At 37.4% G+C, this 24,685-nt stretch overlaps 1 long non-coding RNA gene across 2 annotated transcripts in view; it reads right to left on the minus strand.

The window, feature by feature from the left end:
* Window positions 1-8,629, minus strand: part of LOC103104239 (uncharacterized) — a 32,403-nt gene extending 23,774 nt beyond the window's left edge. Inside the window, exons 1-3 of one of the 2 annotated variants that reach the window (XR_008911300.1) lie at window positions 8,557-8,621; window positions 7,547-7,602; window positions 4,509-4,576 (exon numbers count right to left, since the gene is read on the minus strand). This is a non-coding gene — a long non-coding RNA (uncharacterized LOC103104239). Of the gene's footprint in view, window positions 1-4,508; window positions 4,577-7,546; window positions 7,603-8,556 lie in introns of both variants that reach the window. The other variant, XR_467874.3, reaches the window with a different exon arrangement.
* Window positions 8,630-24,685: the final 16,056 nt, after the last annotated feature.

A 24,685-nucleotide genomic window follows, 5' to 3' on the forward strand; every position in this document is an offset into this window, starting at 1 on the left:
CCTCTGCGACCACAGTTTGAATGAAGAGGAAGACGCTAATGAGAATGTAAAGACAACCATAGTGTTGAGAGGACAGTTGGAAGAAAGCAAGACAGACCCCCTAAGGGCCGAGCTGAGGAGCCTTAGCACCCCAAAGGCCCCATCATCATCTCTGCAATGGAGGCTCAGCCAGGAGATCATGGTGGGGAGCCTTGAAGCTAGGGAGCAGCTCTCACTACTTTGATCCCTCTCTTGGGATTCCCATTTTAGCAAATGCCCTTCAGGGGTGCCTTTTTTCTGTGTCCCTATGGACTCACCACAGACAAGTTCTAGCAGCTCAAGACAGCTACAAAGAAGAGAGGAGATAATGGATAAACGAAACAAAGAATATCCATTCAGAGATTATCTGAAATTTTAACTCCCAAGTGATCCTACCTCTCCGAGGATCCTGTCTCCTAGGCAACTCTGCCTCCCAGGTGATTCAGCCTTCCAGGTAAGCCTACCACCTGAGTGAACCTGCCTCCCAAGTAATAATCTCTCCCAGGTGAGCCTTCCCCAGGTGAGCCTTCCTGGCTTTTCTCACAGCTCTGGGAAAGTCCATGCTCCCTGGGATGGGTAAGAACCCTAAGAAGGGATAGATTTTTGTGTGGTGAGGTTGAACCAGGTTTATCCCCTTCTGACAAGTCATCTTTATCACAATGAGTGGCTTCATTTTTGAATGTCCTTGTGTTGTCACTTATATTCCTGAGTGTCACAGAGATTTCTTTCTCCTATGAACTCACCTGTCAGAGTTATAAGTATTCTAGTCCTAGTTGCCCTGAGGGAAAACAGGGACTATAAAAGTATCCTGGCACATCCTGCTCTCTTGGGAGCAATGCTCAGCTCAGGCTCTTCCTGGGCTATGACTCTGATACAGGGAGTGAATAGGACCTACTTCCTAATGCAGGGTCAGCAAAATACACTGAATCAGAAAGATGGCATTAAGAAATATCCCGTCAGCACTCCTAATCTTCTCACTGCTGCCTCCTAGCCAATCTCCTCTGGTGAAAAGAGAAGCCACTGAGCATGCCTTGTATCTTCCAACTCCTGCTAGGCACAATGTCTCATGAGGGAAGGTGGCAAGCTCAGCAAGGTGTCTTTCATCTGCCCCATAGCAATGACTTCTGTCTCTGCTAGCACAAAGTGACCTCCTGTTGCTAGCCCAATTTCTCATCTAGGACATGGAGAACCTTCAGAGCAAAGAGGAACAACCTCCTCTTTGACCTCAGCCCTTCCATCCTCTGCTGTGCCTGTCCCTTAAAGGAAGAGGAAGCGGAAAGTTGGTGGGCAATGGGACTTCTTTCTCTTCCTATGTAGATTTGACTTCAAACTCTTGCTGCATTCTTTTCCTGAGTAATCTTCAGTCTTCGGAGGGAAGAGGAAGGCTCCCAGCTGACCATCTCACCAGGTTCCTCCCATCTCATATTTCACCTCTCTCAAGCCAATCTTCAACATCTGTTAGGCAGAAGTATGGCACCTTTTTGCTCAGTGATGGACACTCTCACACCTGATCTTACCTTTCACGCCTCAGTGATTCTGACCTTCTGTAGAATATTATTCCATGGATTTAATTACCATCTCAAATCTATCTATCCTGGCCCAAACTCTCTGCAGACTTCCAAGCTCGAGTCTCCAACTACCTTTCAGACATATCAAATGGGATTTCTAGTAGACATCTTAAACTCAGCAAGTCCAAAACTGAATTCATTCTTTCTCCCTAAGCCATCTACCCCCTATCTGCAAAACGACACCATCTTTTCAGTCCCTTAGTCTCACAACCTAGGAGTCATCCTGGATTCCTAGCCATCTCACCTCCTCCATATCTAATGTCATCAAGACCTATCAACTTCACCTTTCACATCTCTCTAATAAGCCTCCTTCTTTAATACTGTTACCAGTTTTTGTCACCTCACCTCTAGATTATTATAGTTGTCTGTTGCCTGCCCCTAGTGTCTCCTTGTTCAAACCCATCCTCATTCTGTCACTAATGTGATTTTCCTAACGCATGAGTCTGACCGTGTCACCCTACTCCACCCCAATAAATTCCAATGACTCCAGGATCAAATACAAAATGCTCTATTTGGCATTCATATCCTAGCCCCCTCCTTCCTCTTCAGGTTTCTTATACCCTGCTCCTTGATACATATTTTTTTAATCCAGTTACATGAGTCCTTCAGCTGTTCCTCAGAACATATACTCCATTTCTTGATTCTAGGATTTTTCTCTGGTTGTCCCCCATGTCTAGAATATTCTTCTTCCTTAGCTCTGCCTACTGACTTCTCTGGTTTTCTTTAAGTCCCAACTAAAATTCCATCCTTTACCAGAAATCTTCCCTAATTCCTTTTAATTTTAATACCTTTCCTCTGTTCATTATTTCCTACTTATCCTGAATATACCTAGCTTTGTATGTATTTGTTTGCAGGTTGCTCCCCCATTGGTTTAGTTATTTTTATTAAAAACCCTTACCTGTTGTCTTAGAATTGATATCAAGAATTGGTTCCAAGGTAGAAGAGCAGTAAGGATTAAGCAAGTGGGTTTGAGTGATTTGCCCAGAGTAACACAGCTAGGAAGTGTCTGAAGCCAGATTTGAACCTAGGATCTCCCATTTCTAGCCCTGGCTTTCTATCCCCTGTGCCACCTAGCTGCCTCATTAATTTATAAGTCCCTTAAGGGTGGGGACTTTCTTTTGCTTCGTTTTGTGTCCCCAGTGCTTAGCAGAGTACCTAGTACATAGTAGGTCATTAACAAATGTTTATTGATTGATTATTGATTTATTGTCCTCATGATATCCTCTCCTTTTCAATGAAATCCTTTAGGAGTATCTTTACCTAACTGGGCATCAGTTTGCTCGACTGTAGAATGGACACAATGCATGACTGCAATTAGTGCAATGTTTTGGGATGAAAAAAGAGCACACTATAAGTAGAAGCTTTGCCACCAAATCCTGCTGAGCAAAAGTCATTTGCTTAGAGATGCAGCCCATATCTCTCTAAAGCCAAAGCCCTGCAGTTGATGATAAACAGAATTTAATGTGATGTTAACTATATTTATATGGCTTTCTGCCCCAGGAGATGGATTTACATATGTGCTAAATGTATTTCACTGGGATACATAACAGTGATGCTATATTTCATTGACTCTAGAAAGCTGGTGGCAGCCCAGGCCATTAAAGAAACATCACATACACACATACAATATCTACTACAGCCACCAAGGGGAATACAGGCAGAGCCAGAGATGGATGATGGCCTTCAGATATCCTGAAGAAAGGGCTCCAAGGGAGTTCATCTTGGAATCACTTGGGGCATCCAACTCACCTTGGAGTTTTGCCTTGGTTTACTGATCCCTGAACATGGGTAATCATAGAAATATGAATAATGAACCATTGCTTGTGACCAATAGCAAGCATCTTCTTTGCAGTGCTAGAGAGGTCATTAAGAGGTCATCTCATCCATCCCCCTAACACCTACACATGGTGGTGCTGCAACTTGGATGATTCAGATGAAAAAAGCCATATGTAGGGATGCTTACAGTGGGGATTACTTGGATAAAGAAGGTAACAGCAATAATGGGGGAGTCTGGTTGCAGTGCATTCATGTCTGAGGAGGAGCTGGCAATCTGTCTAGGAGTATGGCCTTTGATATTTTTTATTTCAATTTTTAAAAATCAATTAATTTGTTTGCTACATTAAAGTTCCTCCCTCCCCTCCTTATGCCAGAGAAGATATCAGCTGACAAAAAGATATATGTATATATAAAGCTCTGGCTAACTTGTTTCTATTTATCATTCTTTCTCTGGAGGTAGACATATACAAATTATTTTTCAAATAATATTTTTGTTGCAATACATAATGTTTTCTTGCTTTTGCTTATTTTGTTCTTCATAATTTTGTTTAGATCTTTCAATTAAAAAAAATTAGCCTGCTTGTCATTTCTTAAGGCACAGTAGTATTCCATCACAATCATATGCCACAGCTTGTTTAGTCATTTCCCAACTGATGGGGATGCCTTTGGGCAGTGGGGAGTGGGATGGCAATGGCCCTCTGGGATTGAGAGCCTAAAGTAGCTGTGCTAAGCAGTAGTGTGTGTCAACCGGGGACCATGAGGTGAATTTGGAGGATGGCAATAACAGCTTGAAGGAAATCTACTCCCTGGGGAGCAAATATCCTTACATCATATCAGTGCCTTGGAAAGGCCCTTTCCTCCCTATATTAGTTTCAATTCTGAAATGAAATTTCAATGCTGAGATGAAGTTCAGGCCTAAACAGTCTGCCATGCAGCTTCCAATTGACAATTTAGTTTGGTTTGGGGAACCTGCCCATACAGTACTTTTTCAGACTGAAGGTCAAAACACATTAGTCAGTCAAGCAGCCCTAGAAGCATGTTGACTTCCTAAGCAGCTTGGTACCCTGCAGGGTAAGTGACAGGAAGGCTTTAAGGGAACTGAACAGAAGTGGGGGAAAAGAAGAATAGGATTTGGGAAAGCTTTACCTGATAATTTAGAATTTCAACTTCCTCCTATTATTCAACCACAAGCATTTAAGGCTCTGTACTAGGTTCTGTGAAGAGACAAATGAAGAAAGGAGAAAATACTTTCCTTGAAGTCTGATTCAGTGGTATATAAAGAGAAGGATACAAAACATATGATTAAAAGGAAGTACTGGGCCAATTCTAGCACCTCACAGGTAGATACACTACTTCTACCTAATAAAATATTGTTAGAATTCTGAAGAACCTTGGAGATCTTTGCCCAAGCCCCTCATGATAGAGATAGAAAATGGATAGAGAGAACAATAGGAATGAGATGAGATAGACAGACAGACCGACAGACAGACAGAGAATTTGTTAAGTATTTAATATGTGGGGACATCTAGGTGGTACAGCTTGGAGTGAAGAAGATCTGAGTTCAAATCCAGTTTCAGACACTTACTAGCTGTATGACCCTGGAGAAGTCACATAATTCTATTTGCCTCTATTTCCTCATCTGTAAAATAAACTGGAGAAGGAAATGGCATACCACTCCATTATCTTTGACAAGAACCGCCCCCCCCCCCCATGAGTGTTGAAGAATTGGACACAGCTGAAATGACTGAATAACAATGGACATATGGTACACTTGTTAAGTGTGAGGGATACAAATACAGTCCAAGTAAACAGTATAACCTCTAACCTCAAGGAATTTATACTTTAAAGTGAGGAACAAAAAATGAAGATATGAAGGCAATCTGAAAAGTGTGGGATTTGGGGTAGGGACTGAGAAAGTAAGACTAAAATAAAATGAAATCTTGATTTGAGGAAACTAAGGTTTGAGGAATGAAAATTATTTACTCCAGGTCACTCAAGGAGGGACAGATCTGGGACTAGAATACAATTCAATTCAATAAATATTTCTTAAATAATTATAAGAATTCAACAAATATTTATTAACTAATTAAATTCTATAAGACACCATAAAAGCCTCTAGGGATAAAAAGATAAAAGTGAAATAGTTCCTGCCTTCACAGAGCTTACATTCTCTTAGGCAGCTATAACAAGAGAATATATAAATCCATTTCAAGTAAAGAAGTAAAGGGACAATAGGGAAATTAAACAAAATCCTTAAGGAATATTTGAGAAGGGAGAAAACACTAATGGGGGGGGATCATTGTAGGTTTTGTGGAAGAGGTAGTCCTTGAGCTGAGCCTTGAAGCAAGAAAAAGAACCTGAAAGACAGAAATGAAGAGTAAGTAAATTCCAGGCATAGGGGGAGGCAAGGAAGGTGTTTCCTAATTGCATAGAGGTAGGAGATGGCATGTAATTTCAGAGAACAGCTCACTTCAACTGGAACATGGAATTTATAAGGAGAATAATATAAATAAATTTTTCTTAGAAAAATAAGCAAGAATCAGACTGAAGAATCTAAAATGCCAAAATTGTGTTGTTGTTTTTATCTCGAGCAGGGAGCAGCAAACTGCTCTTTTGCTAATCTAACCACTATTTCTGTGGGGTCTCAAGAACTAAGATTGGTTCTTTAAAAAGCTTTATCATATTTTAAAGTGCAAAAACTACTCTTATCTCAGGGACTTGTACAAAAATAGGCAGTGGGGTGGATTTGTCTCTTGGGCCATTGTTTGCTAACTTTTGTTTTTAGAGAGAACACAAGTAGTCACTGAATATTTTGAAGCAAATGGCTGCGAAGATCAGACTTATGCTTTAAGAAGATTATTTTGGCAGTTGTGTGAAATATGGGTTAGAGAGGGGAGAGACCTTTGTCAAGATCAAGCAATACAATTGTCTAGACAAGCAGTAATGAAGGCTTGAAGTAGGGTGATGTCACAAATAGAGACAAAGGAATGGAGGTGAGAGATGGAGTCCAAATGGTGGTATCAATAGGTGCTGGAACCTGATTGGATAAATGAGAATATGAGGGGGGAAGACAAAAGAGCATTAGGTGACTCCCAGGTTTCAAACTTGAGTGATTAGCACAATGATCGTTTCTTCACAATATATAGGGAAGTTTAGAGAAAAGACATTTTAATGGGGCAGATGACAAGTTCACTTTAAGACCTATTAAATTACAGGTGCCGGCAGAATATCTAAGTGACTTCTGGCAGGCAAATGTTAATATGATACTAGTGGTCAGGAAGGAGGCTAGGACAAAGAGGTGATTAATGAATCCATGCTCATGAGAATTAATGACATCAGTAATAGAAAGGATGTTAGAGAGAAAAGAGTAGAGGATCCAGGACAGACACCAAAGGTGTGTATATAGCCATAGACTGAGTAGACTGGCACATCATTGGAAAATGTTACCATTGGGTTTACAGTCAACAGGAAAGGCCATCCAGAACATTTCTCCAGGATGTAGTTGGTCTACCTAGCCCACCCATACTTTAGGGACATTTATGAATGACACCCACCTTCAAGGTATGGGAAATGGATGATGAATAAGCAAAATAGTTTAGAAGGATCAAAGAGGGAAGAGAGGAACAAGAGAGAATATTTCTCCTGATTCTTAGGTTCCTGTCACTATATTTTGCAGAGGAGATTTTAGATTCCATTGGCTTCTGAATTTTAGGGAACAAATTTCTCTTTCCAGAGGATTTCAAGGAGCTCATAGTCTAATGGGAGAGGAGCATGAATGCATGACTCCAGTAATTATGACACAACGAGCAATGAGATAAGTCCAAAGGAGAGTTTCATGCAAAAATACTGAGACAGTTGAGATTTGAATAGGGAGAGATCATTTGGGGGTTAGTGGTCCGGAATAGTATATTTTTTAATCTAATGGTGGATTGTCTTGGCAGAGCTCCCAAATATATGGGACTAAACTGATTCCTAACTTAGAGAATTCATAGCAAGAACAATCAGTATCAATTGAACCATATTTTAGAGGAGGCAGCATTTGAGGTAGGTCTGGCATGAAGAGGGGGATTTCCATAGATAAAGATGAATAGGAAAGTATGGTGGATTGGAAAATAGAAAAAAAAAAGTCTATTCCAGACATGGAAGATGAAATTGACAAAGGCCAGGAGATGGGAAAGCATTACCAATTCTCTAACTTCCTGATTGTTCCTTCTCAGTCTCCTTTGCTGGTTCTTCATTCCTGTCACAAAAATTAACCACGAGTGTCCCCAAAAGATCTATCTTGGTTCCTCTTCTTATTTCACTTTATACTATTTCACCTTGTTATAGCATCAGCTCCCAAGGGTATAATTGTCATCTATTCCAGATGGTTTCCTAAATCTATAAGATTCAGTCCTAAGCTTTCTCTTGAGTTCCTGTCCCACAATCTCAACTTCATCTTGGACATCTTGAACTGGATATCCTGAAGGCATCACAAACTCAACATATCCAAAATGGAACTCGTTAATTTCCCCTCCAAACCCTTCCTTCCTCCAGATTTCCCTATTATTATTGACACAACCCAATCACCAAGTCACAACCTCAGGATTTTCCTGGACTCCTCAATCTCCATCATCTCAAACATCCAAATCATTGCCAACTATTATTTCTTTTATCTTCACAAGAACTCTCTTATATGTCCTCTTCTCTCTCTTCATATACTCACAGGTATATATGGTCTTATACAGGTCTTAATGACCTCTCTAGTACTGGATGAATAACATTCTAATTGGTCTCTCTCAATTCTTCTACCACTCTAATCTCTTTTCCACTTACCAGTGTGGAAAAGAAACTAGATTGACAGTTGGTGGGGGGAAGGGGCAACTGGGAGTGGCAGTAATTTTCATAAAGCAAAGGTTTATGTCTTCCCTTTAAATAACCTATTTTACTGATTCCCTGATAACTTTAATATCAAATGTAAAATCCTGTTTGTCATTTAAATCTCTTCAAAGCCTGAACCCTTCCTACCTTTCTAGGATTAAACTGTACCTTCCATGTATTCTACAACACAACATTTTTAGTTCTACAAACAGAACCTTCCATATCCTCTCTTTGTGCCTTTGAACTGACTGTTCTCTATGTCTAGAAAACTTTACCTCTCTAACTTTTCTTCTTAGTTTTCCTAGCTTTTTTCAAGATTCAATTCAAATCCTACCTTCTTCAGGAGGCCTTTTTATATATCCCAGGTACTAGTGCCTTCCCCCATCATATTACCTTTACATATCTTGTCTGTATTCTGATACTTATATGTCATCTTCCTCATCATAATGCAAGATTCCAAAGGGCCAGGACTGTTTGTGTCTATCTTTGCATCAGCAATGCTTAGTACAGAGTCTGAAAAATAGTAAACACTTCATAAATACTTGTTGACTGACTTATTGATGACTTAAAGTCAGAGGACGAGAATGAGTCGTTGGATAGCAGTTCAATTTGGCTTGGAATATAAAATACATAAAGATGAATAGAATATGCTGACTGGACTGAAGGGTTAAAGGCATAGAGTTTATACTTTATTTACCAGTCGTTAGGGAGCCAATGAAGTTGTTGCTGTTAGTTTTTAAGAAATGAGTGACACAATCATATTATTGAATTAGGGAAATTAACTGGGCATCAATATGAAGGATGATTGATTTGGGGCACAGTAGAATATTATTACTTTGTGGAGAGTTTACTTGCTATAGAATTAGAGGACCTAGGTTCAAATTCCATCCTAATACTTAATACCTGTATAAATTTGAACTAAATGGCTTCTAAGTTCTTTTGAAGCTCTAGATCTCTGACAATAAGATCCCAGGGGGAAAAAAAGCAGAAAACTGAAAGCAGAAAGGGAAGGCAAATGGTTATCATAATAGACTAAATGAGAAAACTAGAGGACCTGAATTAAGGTAGATGGAGTAGGAATAGAATAGAGACAGTTGATGTGAGCTACTATGGAAACAGAAATATCAGGACTTTGCACATGATTGGATGTGTGGGATGAGGGAGAAGGGAGGATAAAAGTTGATTCCAAGGTTATAATCCTGGGAGAATGGAAGGCTTGTGATGCAAACAACAGAAATAGTGAAATGAAGAGGAAAGAAGGATTTAGAGGAAATGATGAGTTTAGTTTTAGACATGTTGAGATAGTTCTAAGATAGTTTAAAGTGCTGGCAGGATAGCTAGGCAGAGATATGCAGAAGAAAATCGAAAATGCAGGAATATAGGTCTGGAGAAAAGTTGAAAGCAGAGCAACACATATAAGACTCATCTGCATGGAGATAACTGAAGTCACAGGAGTAGATGTGATCACTGAGAGTATAGTGAGAGAACAGAGAGTTTTATCACAGTAGGTACCTAAAAGAATAATGATATGTAAGGGGCAGGAGGAGGCTCATGATAGATAATAATTGGATTTGGAATTTCAGAGGTCACTATTGACCTCTGAGAGAATAGTTTTAAAAGTAGGGCATAACCTAGAATTTAAGAGACTGAGGGAAGCAGCGTAATGCAGTAGAGAGATGGACCTGTACTCAAAGGATCAGGTTTCAATGATTCAATCAGCAAGTATTTATCAAGCACCTTCTGGATGCTAGGTACTGTGTAGGCTCTGAAGATACAAAGAACATAGTGGTCACTACTACCGAAGACAAACATACACAGAACAGATGTGGAGAATAGATATAAATAAATTCAATTCAAAATGGTCAAATACAAAGGACTTTGGGAGGTAGGACACTAGAAATTAGGATCAGTAAAGACTTCCTATAAAAGGTGATGATTGTATTAGATGGGAATGATGAAGAGGGAATATATTACAGAAATGAGGTTCAGCCAGGACAAAGGCACAGAAATGGGAGATGCTATGTTGAGTGTCAGAGAAAGAAAGACTCGTTTGACTGGATCACCAGGTATGAAAGAAGATGTAATGTCTAGTGAAGCTAGAAAGATAGGATGGAGATATTGTAAAGAACTTCAAAGGTAATTTATCCCAAAGGCAAAAGAGAGACAATGGAGTTTACTGAGTGAAGGAATGACAATTCTATGCTTAAAGAAAATAGCTTTGACCTTGAGGTGGAAGCTAGACTGGAATGTGAAACAGCTTGAGACAGGGAGACCAATGAAAAAGTTGTTGCACTAGTCCAAGAGTGAGCTGATGAGATCCTAAATTAGAATGGTGATTGCATGAGTAGAGATAATGGATCTGATGAAAGATACATTGTAGAAGTAGAAATGGTGAGATTTTGCAACTATTTGGATACCTGGAGTGAGGGAGAGTATGGTGTTGAGGATAATCCTGTGGTTATGAACCTGGAAAACTAGAAGAATGCCTTCTATGAAATGGGGAAGTTTAAATAGAGATAGGATTGGGGAGAAAGATAATGCATTCTGCTCTGAACATATTGAACTTCATAAGTCTTCAGGACACCCAGTTCAAAAATGTCTAATAGGTAAATGGTGTTATAAAACTTTAGCTCAAGGGAGAAAATGGGGCTAGATACAGGGATTTATGAGAAATCTATGGAGAGTTAATAATTAAATTAATAAGTATTTAATATTAAGAATGAGAGTGTCAAGAAGAGAGCCCAGGATATAATATTGAAGAATACCCACAGTTATAAGATGTGATATTGATGAAAATGCAGCAAATAGTCAGATAAATAAAAGGAAAGACCTGAAACAGTAATGCCACGAAAACCCTGAGATGAGAGAAAATCCAGTAAGATCAGTAATTGTTTCAGATGCATTATTTAGGAAGACAAGGATGAAGACTGAAGAATGACCATGGTTTTTTTTTTTGTTTTTGTTTTTGTTTTTTTATTAATTAGCATCATTGTTAACTATGGAGAGAGTATTTGTTCAATGAGTTCAGAAACCAAATTGCAGAGGGTTGAAGAATGCATGAAATGATGAGAAATAAAGAATCTGAATACAAATTCTGCCAGTGACTATCCAGATGCCTTTGGGCAAGTTGCCTAACCTCCATGCCTTAGTTTACCTATCTATAAAATTAAGATGTCAGATTTGATGATTTTTTCTCTTCTTAAATATATGATCCTACATTCCTATGTACTGTAAATACCAAGAACATGACTATCATTGGTCCCCTTTGATGCAAGAAGGGACATATTCCTATCTAGTTGCTCACTCCAATGTTTGGCATAGCCACATAAGCCCCCCAGCCCCCATTGATTCATGGGATGGATTTTTCATTTCAGCTATTTTATAATTCCCATGTGGAATGCTACCTTTTAACATTGTCTTCGTGATCTTTTGATATTTTCATAGAGAAGATATTTTCTTATGCCTCTATGGCTTTAGGTCATTTGGACATTTCAACTGGTTTTAGGAGTAAAAAAGTGGGATTCCTTAATCCATGGGTTGCCCTATAAATAATAGATATTTATGCATCCATAAATTTTTGGTGTGTGAAATCTAGACTGTGAAGTCCCTCAAAATAGATCAACAGAGTGCTATGAAAACTGGTACAACCTTTCACTGACAAACAGTGATACCCTTTCAGCTAGGGGACTGTCAGACTCCTTAGATCTGTAAATAGCAGGGAATTCTGCTTTGTCCAATCAACCTCAAACCTCTTATCACAGCAAAATACAGCTTAACACAAAACAGATGTGAACCTGTTCCTTCTTTTCAAACCAGAGGACAGTGGAGAGCAACATAGGGTCCCCTTGAGAGATTTTCCTCCTCTCAAGAAAAGAAGTGTCACCAGAGACCAAACTCAGTAGCTCTTCACATAATAGCAAAATTCAACTTTTAGCCAATAAGATTTCAAAAGATGTTCCAGTCTTTCCCCTGACAATGAGTAAGGTAAAGCTTCTCTTCCAATCATCAAGTTCCCAACAAAATAGCTGTAGAGTGAACTGTTTCATCTGTAAGCCTTCTATTCTTGTCTTATAGCTCTTCTCAATGTTTTTCATCTTCCTGGTTTCTTATAAGTTTTTAATTGTCTCAAATCAACAAGTGACTCGTGATCTTTATGACTCAGTCTTTATCCTTTTTGACCTCTCTGCAGCCTTTGATACTGTGGATCATCCTCTTCTCCTTGATACTCTCTTCTCTCTAAGTCTTTAGTACCCTAGTCTCTCCTGTTTCTCCTCTTGACTATTTGGCTGCTTCTCAGTGTTCTTTGCTAGATCCAGGCCATGCTGGTTAACTGCAGGTGTTCTACAGGATACTGTCCTGGGTCCTTTTCTCTATATATTCCATTTCACTTGGTGATCTCATCAGATCCCCTGGATTTAATTAGTAACTCTGAAGATGATTCTCAAATCTACTTGTCTAGCCCCTTTCTCTCTGTTGACTTCCAGTCTTTCATATCTAACTGCCTTTCAGACATCTTGAACTCTATGCCTTATAGACATCTTAAACTCAGAATGTCTAAAATTGAACTCATCTTTTTCACCAGCCCCCTCCCTTCCAGATTTCCCTACTACTCTCCAGGGCATCACCATCTTCTCAGTCACCCAGTCTCAAAAGCTAAGTGTAATCCTTATCTCTCATCCTCCTCCCAATTCAATGTTACTAAGTCCTATAGATTTACTTTCATAACAACCTTTGTATATGTCCCCCTCTTTCCTCTAACACTACCACCACCCTGGCACAATCAATCATCAGCTCATACCCAGAATTTTGAAATAGCTTGCTGATTGGTTTTCTTACCATAAGATTCTTCTGATTCCAGTCCACCTTCTCTTGGCTTCCAAACTGACTTTCTTAAAGTACTGGCTTGACTATGTCATTCTCCTCAATAAACTCCAATGATTTTCTGTAACACCCAGAATCAAATATAAAACCTTTTGGCTTCAAAGTCCTTCATAACCTCAACCTTTCCTACTTTTCCAGTTTTCTTACATTTAACTTGCTTCTGTGTGTACAGAGATCCAAAGACAATGGACTCCATGCCATTCTTTTCACAAGATCCTCCATCTCCAGACTCCCTGTTCCTCATGCCTGAAATTCTCTCCCTCTTTAGCTCTACCTCCTAGTTTCCCTGGCTTTCTTCAGATGTCATCTAAAATCCTACCTTCTATAGGAAACCTTTCCAAATCCCTCTTAACTCTACTACTTTTGCTGTATCAATTATTTACAGTTTATAATATCTATATCTTTATCTATCTACCTACCTATCTATATGTGTATATGTATTATTTTTGTATGTGTATGTATTTGTATATATCAATCAGTTATATATAGTTGTTTGCAAGTTGTCTCACCATTAGGTTATATGCAACTTGAGAGCAAGAACTGTCTTTACCTTATGAAGTAAAACTCAAGAAACCCATCTTTCTCTTAGGTTTGAACCCAACAGAAATTATAATCTCTCTGTGGGTCCCCCAAAATATTTTTAATTTGTAATTTTGTGAGTTATATACTTTAAAACTCTAAAACAGACTTTTGCAAATGAGCTGATAGATCACAATGCTCTACAACCAATGCTACCTCATTCATTGCTCTACCTTCAAATATCAATACTCTTATCTACCTGATCTTCAGAAAGCCTTTGTCTCTCCATTACAAGTTATCTGAGAAACCATGTTTATTCACAAATGGATTTTTATCATTTTTCCTTACACAAATACTCTATTTTTACCACATTTTGGCAAACTGTTCATTTATGAAAAGTGCAGTACCTTACACTTGAAATCTTTAGAGAGACATGCACTTTCAGTACCTCTATACATACACACTTCATCTCAGGATCTTAGCCTAGCAACTTTTTGTATCACCTGCCAAAGGCTCCTTACTTTGTCCCTATCTGCTTGTAAGATTGGATTAGATACAAGGTTGTAGTCTTCTCTAGGTCTGCCGGAAAAGTGAAAAGAAGGGAGATCTAAGCAAGGTACAGAGAATTAACAAAAATAGAAAGATCTTTGTCACAGTTTGGTTCAATAGTTAGTCTTACTTTAAAAATAGGGTTCTGCTTAATAAGGGAATATTGTAATTACAGGATCAGACCTCGCTACTCATTTGGTTATAATTTGTCCCCCAATGCAATGCATAAATTTGTCACTTATCTAAGCAGAGGGAATCACTGAAACTATAGGCAAAAGGCTGAGGTCAGAATCACATGGTAACCCCACAACCATGGTTCAGGGGAGGAAATATAGTCAGGAAAGCAGACAGACCTAGAAAATTCAGTTCCATGGAAGTCAAGAGTGGAGAGTTTCAGGAACTCTAGTTAACAGGGTCAAACACTGCAGAGAGGTCAGGGAAGAGGAAGATATGCATTAAATAAAAGGCCATTTGATTTTCCAAAAAGGAACAGTTTCAAGAGAGTTATTGGGGCAGAAGCCAGATTGCAGGGGGTTAAGAATGGTGGATAGGAAATGGAAACATCAGGTATAAATGACACTTTTAAAGTGTTTTTGAAATGTTTGGCAAGAAAAAGAAATGAGAAATATTGAATGGTAGTTAAAAGGGGAAGCAGGGTCAAATGAAGATTTTTTTTTAAGATGGAGAGAACTGGTCCATTGCACCAAAAGCAATCAAATCTCATTTGCTCAGGCAGGAATGAATTCCCTGCAAAATTTGACTTGGGTCCCTGTTTTACTACTTTTTGAGCATATTGCTCTCATGTCCATTCTTTTTTTCAGAAGCAAATGAGGAAACACTAGGAATCCTTATTTTGGACTTTGTTCTAATCCAAATAAGGAAATGGTAGATAAAGTAAAAGTGATATGAACTTTGGGAGAAAAAGATCAGGTCATTGTAGAATTTTCAGAAAGCTAAAAAGAAAATACTAGTCTTTGTCATTTTTGTTCCTTAAACTATTAGAAAGCAGATTCTGATTTGTTAAAAACAAATCTTTAGTATCTCATAGCAATAGGTTATAAAAAGGGGGAAGATAATAGATATAGAGTTAAAAAGGAACTTAGAAATCACTGAATTCAACATCATTAATTTATAGATAAGGAAACTGAGGCACATAACATTTAAATGACTATCTCAAAGACACGCTGATATTAAGCAATGGAATTAGGATTTGAACAAAGGTCATTTGATTTAACATTTAGCTCTTTTATCATGGCTCTTAAGGAAAGAATATCAAAAAGGACTAGAAAGAGTGAAAAAGAAGAATAAGAAATTGTGAATGAAGGAAAGGAAAAAAAGTATTATATTTGAAATCAAAGGGCCTGGGTTTAAATCCTGACCCTGACATCGTACTACATAATCTTAGATAAATCTTTTAATCTCTCTGGGTCCCACTTTTCTTAACTGTAAAATTGGCAGGGATTCAGTTGGGGTGGAAGCCAGAGCACTAGATGACCTCTGAGGTCCTTTCACAATCTGAATCACAATAATCCTTAAATCTAAAGATCCAAATGTGATCACACAGAGAGCTCTCTAATTAGTTTTCTCTTTAAAGGGAATATACAAAAGGTGGGAGGTATGGACTTATAAAAAGTAATTTTGAGAAGGCTAAATGCCAGGTTAAATAAAGCCTGTGAAAAACCATAAGAGCACCAAAACTGATCAATTTAGTGAAGTGCAGAGTGAGAAGGAAAAAAAGGAGAAATAGACCTACTGCTTGGGACAGATGGTATAATATTAACATATCAAGAAAGCAGCCAAACTACTTAATTCCTATTTTGCTTCTGTCTTTATCAAGGGAATGAATTTCAAACTGGAAAACTTAGAACAAACATAGTTTAAGGGAGAATTGAAGCTTGGGATAGGTAGAGATATATAGAGAGATAATGTAGTTCCTTTAAATGAGTTCAAGTCACCTGGCCCAGATGAATTAAATCCCAGGGTAAGTGAAAGAACTTTGATCAAGAAGCTGCTGTCAGTAATCTTTGTGGCTGTGTGGAAAATAGGACAGATTTCAGGAAGACTGGAGATTGGGGCTGTTGTATCAATTTAAAAAAAAAGAGGGGAAAAGACAGATTTTGAAAACCCTGAACCAGTCAACTTGATGACAATTCCTGACCAAATTCTACAGGGCTTACTGAAACAATGGTCTGTGAGCAGTTAAAAAGGGGAAGTCATGATCACTAGAAACCAGCAGGGGCTCAAGAAGAAGTCATGCAAAACTATAGTCATTTTCTTTTTTAAATTCTTACTAGACTGCTAGTTGGGGAAATTTGTAGACACAGTATATTTGTATTTCAGGGAGGCATCTGTTAGAATCCTATGATGTCCCTGTGGACTAGAATGAAAAATATAGATTCGAGCATGGAAATTCGCTCAGTAAGTGGACTATGACTTTTCATCTAAGGGTCTAGGTTTTGAGTCCCTGTTCAGGTAATCTTTTTGAGATGACAGAATGATACAGTGGAAAGGTCACTGAATCTTGGGTGTAAGGATCTAGGTTTGAATCCCAGTTCTACTACGTACTAGCATTTGTAAAAGTTAAATTTAGTCTCTAGTAATAAAAGTATTATATTTTTTGAGGTTTACTAACGATTTTTAGAAATCAAGGATACAAAATAATAAGCCATGTGCCTAGGGCTGATTAGCCCATTTACAGACTAATTACTACATGTTGCAATGTTTCAAGTTGAGGAAGAGAGATGCCGATGTTACAGCCAGTTAAAATACAGGTTGTGTTCTCACCTAGGTAGGGACCCAGGTGAGATTATAGGGAATTCTGGGAAGTACCAAGGACTTCTGGGGATTGAAGTCTGGGGTTCAAATCTCCATTTTTATATTCCCTCTTTGATCGTTATTGGGAAACCAGTTTCCCCAAAAGGATCATGAAAGCATAATCAACTTAAAGATTACAAAATTTTGAGTATAAGAGGAAAAAAAGAACAAAACCAATAATTGCTAGACGCATTGACAAAAAACCAGTTAGGGGGCAGTCCCCTTTGGCATGACAGTATAGATACAAATAAATGTTCAATCAACCACACCCAAAGTTCATTCTTGATCTTCTTGTACAGCTTGTGGTCTGGAGGCATCTTCATGGTGTCTTCTCCAAACAGTTCAATTTCTGGATTCAGAGAGGTAGCATGTTTCTTAACCTAAAATTCTTCTCAAAAGGAATTTAAACTTTGCAATTGAAAATAATAATATTTTTATATTCCCCCTTGAAGAGGGTGATTGAAAAACACAGGGATCATTTAGGGATGCATGGCTGAGTTATGAGGTATATGAATCAATTGGCAAGAGAAATTAAAAAGCCATCAGAAAATCCAAATAAAAAAGATAATTTCTAGATGAAAATATAGACTATCAAAGTCTTATGTGTAAAAATTCTAAGTAAAGGAAAAGTACATCTATAACAGGTCCTTAAATCAGGGCCCAATTAAAATGATATAAGCAATTAAGCATTTATCCAGTCAGTAGCCAGGACTACAGAAAGTTGCCACATTATGAAAGACAGAAAAGGGATTAGGTTATAGGAGCCAGGAAGGAGCCAAGTTTGAGATACTTGTCTGTAAGTATTTTCACAAAGAGTGTGGATACAAGGAAGGCCTATGTCTTAATGTATGTTAAGCATCACAACCGTGAGTCTTCACACTAGGTTCAAGTCCTTTGTATTGGCTTAGAATTTTTATCAATCCTTCCTGGATTGGTTTCTTCTTTTTTTTTTTGACCTATGTGTTCTCTTGCCACAATTCAGGTTTGCCTTTGTGCTTCTTTGGCCCTGTGCAATGGCTCTTTTTGTATTATCTTGTCCTGGAATCAGACAGAATCATTAAGCAAAGTCCAATAATTTTTTTAAAACAATTAGTGGCATCATTTTTATAGTCTCATGCTTTTGGGTCATGCATTGACATTATAGCAAATGTATTCTAAACTTATATTACTGATAAATCAAAAAAGTTAAAGAAAATCTTAATACTGGTGACATGTGCTTCAAATATAAAAAGGAGAGAAAAAATAAAAGACTGAAATAATATATTGCTCATGCAAGAAAAATATAATAATAAAAGAGTTTTAAAATTCAAAAATATAGCTTATAATCATTGGCATACTGTATCAGCTAAGAAAATATAGAATACAAGGCTTTCTCACCAAAAATGAGATCAATTTCCTCTTCATATCTGGCCATGATTCACTGTGAGTAGAAGCAAATGAATTTTACAAGGTAAAAGGTTTTTTTATAAAGGACAGTAGTACAAATATGTAGGTATCAATATCCCAAAAATTCTCAATAATCCAGTTAATTACAATAGGAAACCAACCCATTATCATATTTCACATAAGTTGCTATATGACATTTAAAGAAATGGATACTTGTCACAAGTTTTTCAGGTGTAGCAATGCTTCAACCTTGGCAAACATATTTTTAAACAAAATGAAACTTATTTTGGGTCTAGAACATCATCAAGAAATCCAGATATAATTACAAAAATGTGTCAGAGGAGTCTAGGAAAAACTTAAACCTCTGTACTGTTGATGTTGGGTAAAGTGAGCTGAAGAGTTAAAAATGAGAGATGCTCCTCTTTTGGGAGTGCTCCAGGGGTACTAAATGCCCTGGAATTAACTTCCCAGCTCCTTGGTATGAGACTGTGATGTCCCATCCATTCACATTGTTATAAATGTGGGAGGTGGGGATTATAATTGTATTTTACTTCAGCTACTAAAATGGACCTTATCTCATGTTAGAAACAGGCAAAATGATCAGGGATAGTTGAAAAAAATCTAAAAATCATGTCTAAAAGACCCTTTAAAATAAATTTGAGATATTTAGCTCATTAATTTTCCAAAGTTTGTTATACAATTGTAGTAATGTTTTGATGGAGTCCATCTATCCTCTATGTGACAATTTACAAAGTCAAAACAGAAAAAGCTGTTTTTATATATGGGCTTATTCAATAATATTTGTTCAGTATAGTTATTGGGGAAAAGCAACATAATATACCAGTAGTTAATACCCAGTACATTAAAATGATTCAGTGTAATAGAATAATATTGAATGCATTAATATATGAACTTAAAACCAACAAAATTAAATCTTAAACAAAGCAATCAGCAAAATGCAATAAAATACATTTTTTTAAATAAAACATTGGAGTCTGAAAAGCCTTAGAAATATAACCTCCAGTCTCTTTAATGTTCATTGGTTTTTTTTTTTAATTATCCATTTAGATGCCTATTGTCAGAAGGCAGAACATTGGTAAGGGGTAGGTGATGGGGGTCAAGTGACTCGCCCAGGGCCATTCTAATCTGTTGGAACCCAGGACCTCTTGTCTCTAGGCCTGGCTCTCAATCCACTGAGCCATTGAGCTGCCTCCCCATAGTGAGAATGGGTTTTTGGAATCTCAAATTGGGCCAAAGAGTTGCAGGGAGCTGAATTTTTCCCCTGAATTAACAGAATCAGTGCACTCAAAAGAAATCCTTTGAAATACCCCATGCTTGTAATCAACTTCCTGTTTGGAAAAGTCTCTTCCTTCTCCTCTTTCTCCCCCTCTGTGATCCCCTGTCCCCTGCCCCTGCCACGTGGAGGTTAATTGTAGTCTAAAGAAAGAACACCTCTGTTTTTACCAGCTGGTTTTTGATCCTGAAGAAACTGGTTCTGCTACCAGCAGCCTGGGGAGATCTTCTATCTGGCTTGGAGGCCAGAGTTGCTGGGGCTGGATCTGGAGCCGGGTGGGTTGGGACTGGGAGAACAATTTGGGTCCAGATTGCAGGAGCACAGAAGCAGGCAGGCAGTAGCTGGTCAAGAGGCTTTTCTGAAAAGCCTTGGAGAAACACGGCTTAAAATAAATTTATACAGGCTATCCTTTTTTTTTTTTAATTGAGAGTTTTTCTCTCATCCTGTTTGGTCGCCAGACTGTAAAAGTTAAATTTAGTCTCTAGTAATAAAAGTATTATATTTTGTGAGGTTTACTAACAATTTTTTAGAAATCAAGGATGCAAAATAATAAGCCATGTGCCTAGGGCTGATTAGCCCATTTACAGACTAATTACTACATGTTGCAATGTTTCAAGTTGAGGAAGAGAGAGGCTGAAGTAGGCGTTGCAGCCAGTTAAAATACAGATTTTAATACAGATGTATTCTCTCCCAGGTGGGGACCCAGGTGAGATTATAGGGAATTCTGGGAAGTACCAAGGACTTCTGGGGATTGAAGTCTGGGGTTCAAATCTCCATTTTTACACATTGTGATCTTGGGAAAGTCTCTTAATATCTCTGGTCTCACATGTAAAATTAGAGCAGTGAGCTAGATGGCTACTAAAAATCCACTTATCTCTAAATGTGTGATTCTTTGATGAATAGTAGAGAAACTCCAGGTTTAATTCAATAAACATTCATTTTGTTTAATGAACATTAATTAATATATTCTATTGTCATTCAGTCTTTTTTTCTATTATGTAAGACTCTCCATGACCCCATTAAAGTTTTCTTGGCAAAAGATACCAGAGTGGTTGACCATTTCCTTCTCCAGCTTATTTTTACTGAGGAATGAGGCAAATAGGATGAGGAAACTGAGGCAAATAGTATTAAGTGATTTGCCCAGTGTCACATAGCTAGTAAGTGTCTAAGGTCAGTTTTGAACTCATGAAGATGAATCTTCCTTATTTTAAGCCTAGTGTTCATGTCACTGTGATAAATATTAAGAATATAAAGATAAGAACAAAACAAAACAAAACAAAACTCTATGATCCTTGACTTAAGAAGGCTTATAATGCTTTGAGGTGTTGGGAGGAAGGGTGAGACATATGCAAAAAATAGATTTAATGCAACTTAGAAAATGATTAAGTATATGGGGGCCAAACAGAATGCTCCTCTGAGATTCTAACCAGGAGAGTACTTTTAGCAAGAGGATTTGGGAAAGCTTTAATGGATGAGGTAGCACCTGATCTGAGACTTAAATGATAAACCAAATTGAACAAGACGAAAAGCAACAGTTCAGTAGAAATACTGAACATAGGCTTATGAAATCAGCTGCTTAGTAGCAATTCACTTGAAATTGCTCGAGAGGTATTTTTCCAACAAATTCATTGAATCAATAATATGATGTGGTGATCAAATAATCTATTATAGTCTGACTTTGATATTTATGACTCTCTAATTTTGTCAGTATGAGTCCTAGAGCCATTGATGGAATAGAGGGGGAAATGATTTATTAAACATATACTTTATATGAAACGCCAAGCCAAGAGCTGAAGAAACAAAGATGTTCCCTGCTCTTGAGAAGTTCACATTCTGAGGGAAAATGATGAAGAAGGATTCATGTTTACTTTTATTTCACTGCTGCATATGGAAAAACTAGATAGGATATAGCTAGGGAAAGTGGCAGAGTGGCTTGCAAAGCAACAAGAACTTTTCAGACAGGTCAGGTAGTCCCCTATCTAGAGGACAGTGGGTCCAAGATTAGAGCAACATATGAAGGAGATTGTAATCTTTCTGTAACTTAGTCAGTTCTCAACTTTCTTGGGGGTAACATTCCTACAAAATGACATAAAAGTTAAAAATGTATATGTTGACACATTGAACCTATGGAAAATAGGGAATTGGGTTCCTATGACCACCAAAACCTGTAACCTTTCACTAGAGATTGCTGAAAATATACTTTTTTGCATATAATTATTTATAACAAAATATTAATTCTGATAATATGTGCTTTTCCTAGCATAGTAACCCTGAAATAACCCATAAATGCAGAATACAACATAAAACTGGGGCAACTAAGTAACACAATGGATAGAATGCCAGGCCTGGAGTCAGAAGGAGTTCAGATTTGATCTCTCCTAGCCATGTGACCCTGGACACATCAGTTAATCCTGATTGCCTAACCTTTGTCACTCTTGTCTTACAATGGATACTAAGACAGAAAGTAAGGGTTTAAAAAATAAAATAAAATCGGCAACATGCAAAGCATTTTTTCTTATTATCCTAGAATTTTGTGACCTTTTATATTAATATTTCAATTTAAAAAATAAATTTCAGACAATATTCATTTTTCATAACACATGAAATCTATAATACCATAATACTATACAGCAAATAAATTTCTTAAAACTAAGAGGTTTTTTTTTAATCCTCATTCTTACCTTCCACTGTGTCATGAATTGGTTAACAGCAAACTTGGGGCTCACATTCATTTCACTTAGATCATCAGATTTATTGGTATATAGTTGGGCAAAATAACTCCTAATGAGTGCTTTAATTTAATCTTCATTTGTTGTGAAATCACCTTTTTCACTTTTGATACTGGTCATTTAGTTTTCTTCTTTCATTTTAAAAAATAAAATTAACCAACAATTTATCTGTTTTGTGTGATTTTTCCCCATTAAACCAGATCCCAGTTTTATTGATTAATTCAATGGTCTCCTTATCTGCTCTTTTTCTATTTTGTTGATATAATTACTTAGAGATATAAATTTTCTTCTAAGAACTGCTTTGGCTGCACCCCATTGTAAAAGGAATTCTTAATCCCTTTCTCTAATTTAACTGGAGACCTGGAGGTCCTTTTACCTGGAGACCTGGAGGTCCTTTTACCATAGAGATGTGTAAAGATATACCAGCCCACAGTGAAAGGAAGTATAAATCAGAGAGACAGGAAGTGAGATAAGAAAGGTATATAAAAGTCCAACACAAGGACTGAGATGGGCTTATGGACCTTTTTTGGGGCTGGGGCTTTTTGACCTTCATTGGGAGTTGGGAGTTGGAGATTTGGGTTGGTGATTAATTGATGATTGAGAGAATATATAAAAATTTTCTGCCTGGTGAACTGAGCAGAAGAGTGATCAGCTGGAGTTTTTTTCTAACAGCAGTTATAGACAGTTATAGATAGGTATAGGGTAGCTAGTTAGGTATTAGGAAATTTCTTTCTCTACCTCTTTCCTATATTTCTCTCCTTTACTATATTCATTGCACTATATTCTTTTACTATCTCTATTTTAATAAAACTAAATTGTTCATTGTTGAAAGCTGCTAGAAGTTTTCTTTTCTTTGGCTTAAAGGATAATATTAATTTACAAGTCTACTATATTCTCATTAAAACTTAAGTTATTAAAAGCTGCTCTCTTATTTTGTCAAAACTCCTAATTTAACCCTTACACCATAATTTTGGTATGTTGTTTCATTGTTGCATCCTCTTTAATGAAATTATTGTCTCTCTGGTTTGTTCTTTGACCTACTAATTCTTTAGAATTTGGTTATTTAGTTTCCAATTAATTTTTAATTGATGTTTCTACATCTTTTTATTGAATATAACTTTATTGCATTATGGTCTGAAAAGGATGCATTTAATATTTCTGCTTTTCTGCATTTGATTGTGTGGTTTTTATGCCCTAACACATGGTTAATTTTTATGAAGGTGCCCAAAGAAACATTTATTAAGCACATTACACACCAGGGATAGTATTTGTGACAGTAGAGATACAACACCAACAAAAACATTTTCTGTCTTCAAAGAGCTTAACTTTTCCCCAGGTGATACAACATTTACATAGATAAAATACAATTCAATTTTGACAAAGGAGAAGTGAATAGCAAGCAGAGGGGTAAGGAAAGACTTCCCATAGTAAGTGGCACTGGAGATGAGCTTTGAGGAAGTTAAAGAATCCAAGAGGTGATGAGAGGAAAGAAGCTAGTCCATTCTGGTGAAACAGAAGTGAGAGTTGGAATGCCGAATTCTGGGAATGATAAGTAGGCTAGGGAAGGGGAATAAATAGTATGCAAATAATCTGAAAAGGTAAATTCTATTTTGTGTTCTATTGTGAGAGTTCTATTGTGAGAGACTCTAAAAGCCAGTAGGAGAAGCAGGGGATGAAGGGGAAGGGGAAGAAAAAAAAATCAGTTTGTTCATTGAAAAAAGGTGGTTTTTTTTGTTGCTTTTTTTTGTTTGTTTGTTTGCTTGCTTGTTTCTAGTGAAAACCTGGGGAGTTTATATTTTATCCTACAAGAAAGCTGGACATGAACCCACTGAAGCGTCTTGAGCAGGAGACTGGCATAATTAGACATCTGTTTTGGAAGGATTATTTTGTTACCTGAGTGAAAAATATATTGGAGGAGGGAGAGATTAAAGGCGGAGAGACCAATTAGGAGGTAATTGCACTAGTACAGTCTAAACTACGGTTGTGATCATATGAGTTGAGAGCAGATGTAAGAGACACTATAAAAATTAAATCCACTGGCCCTAGCAGTTGCTTAGGTATGGGCAATGGGGAAGAAGAAGCAAAGGATGATTCTAAGGATGGGAAACTGTGTGACTTGATGGATGGGGGTAACTTACACAGAAATCAAAAAGTTTAAAAGATAGCTGGGTTAAGGAGAATAGATAATAAGTTTTATTTTGTAAATGTTGAATTCAATTTTCTTATAGGACATTTTGGGCAGTTAGGTAGTGCAGTGGCTAAAGCACTGTGCCTAGTCAAGAAGACTGGAG

Source organism: Monodelphis domestica, chromosome 4 (genome assembly GCF_027887165.1).
Source record: "Monodelphis domestica isolate mMonDom1 chromosome 4, mMonDom1.pri, whole genome shotgun sequence".
NCBI classification, from domain to species: Eukaryota; Metazoa; Chordata; class Mammalia; order Didelphimorphia; family Didelphidae; genus Monodelphis; species Monodelphis domestica.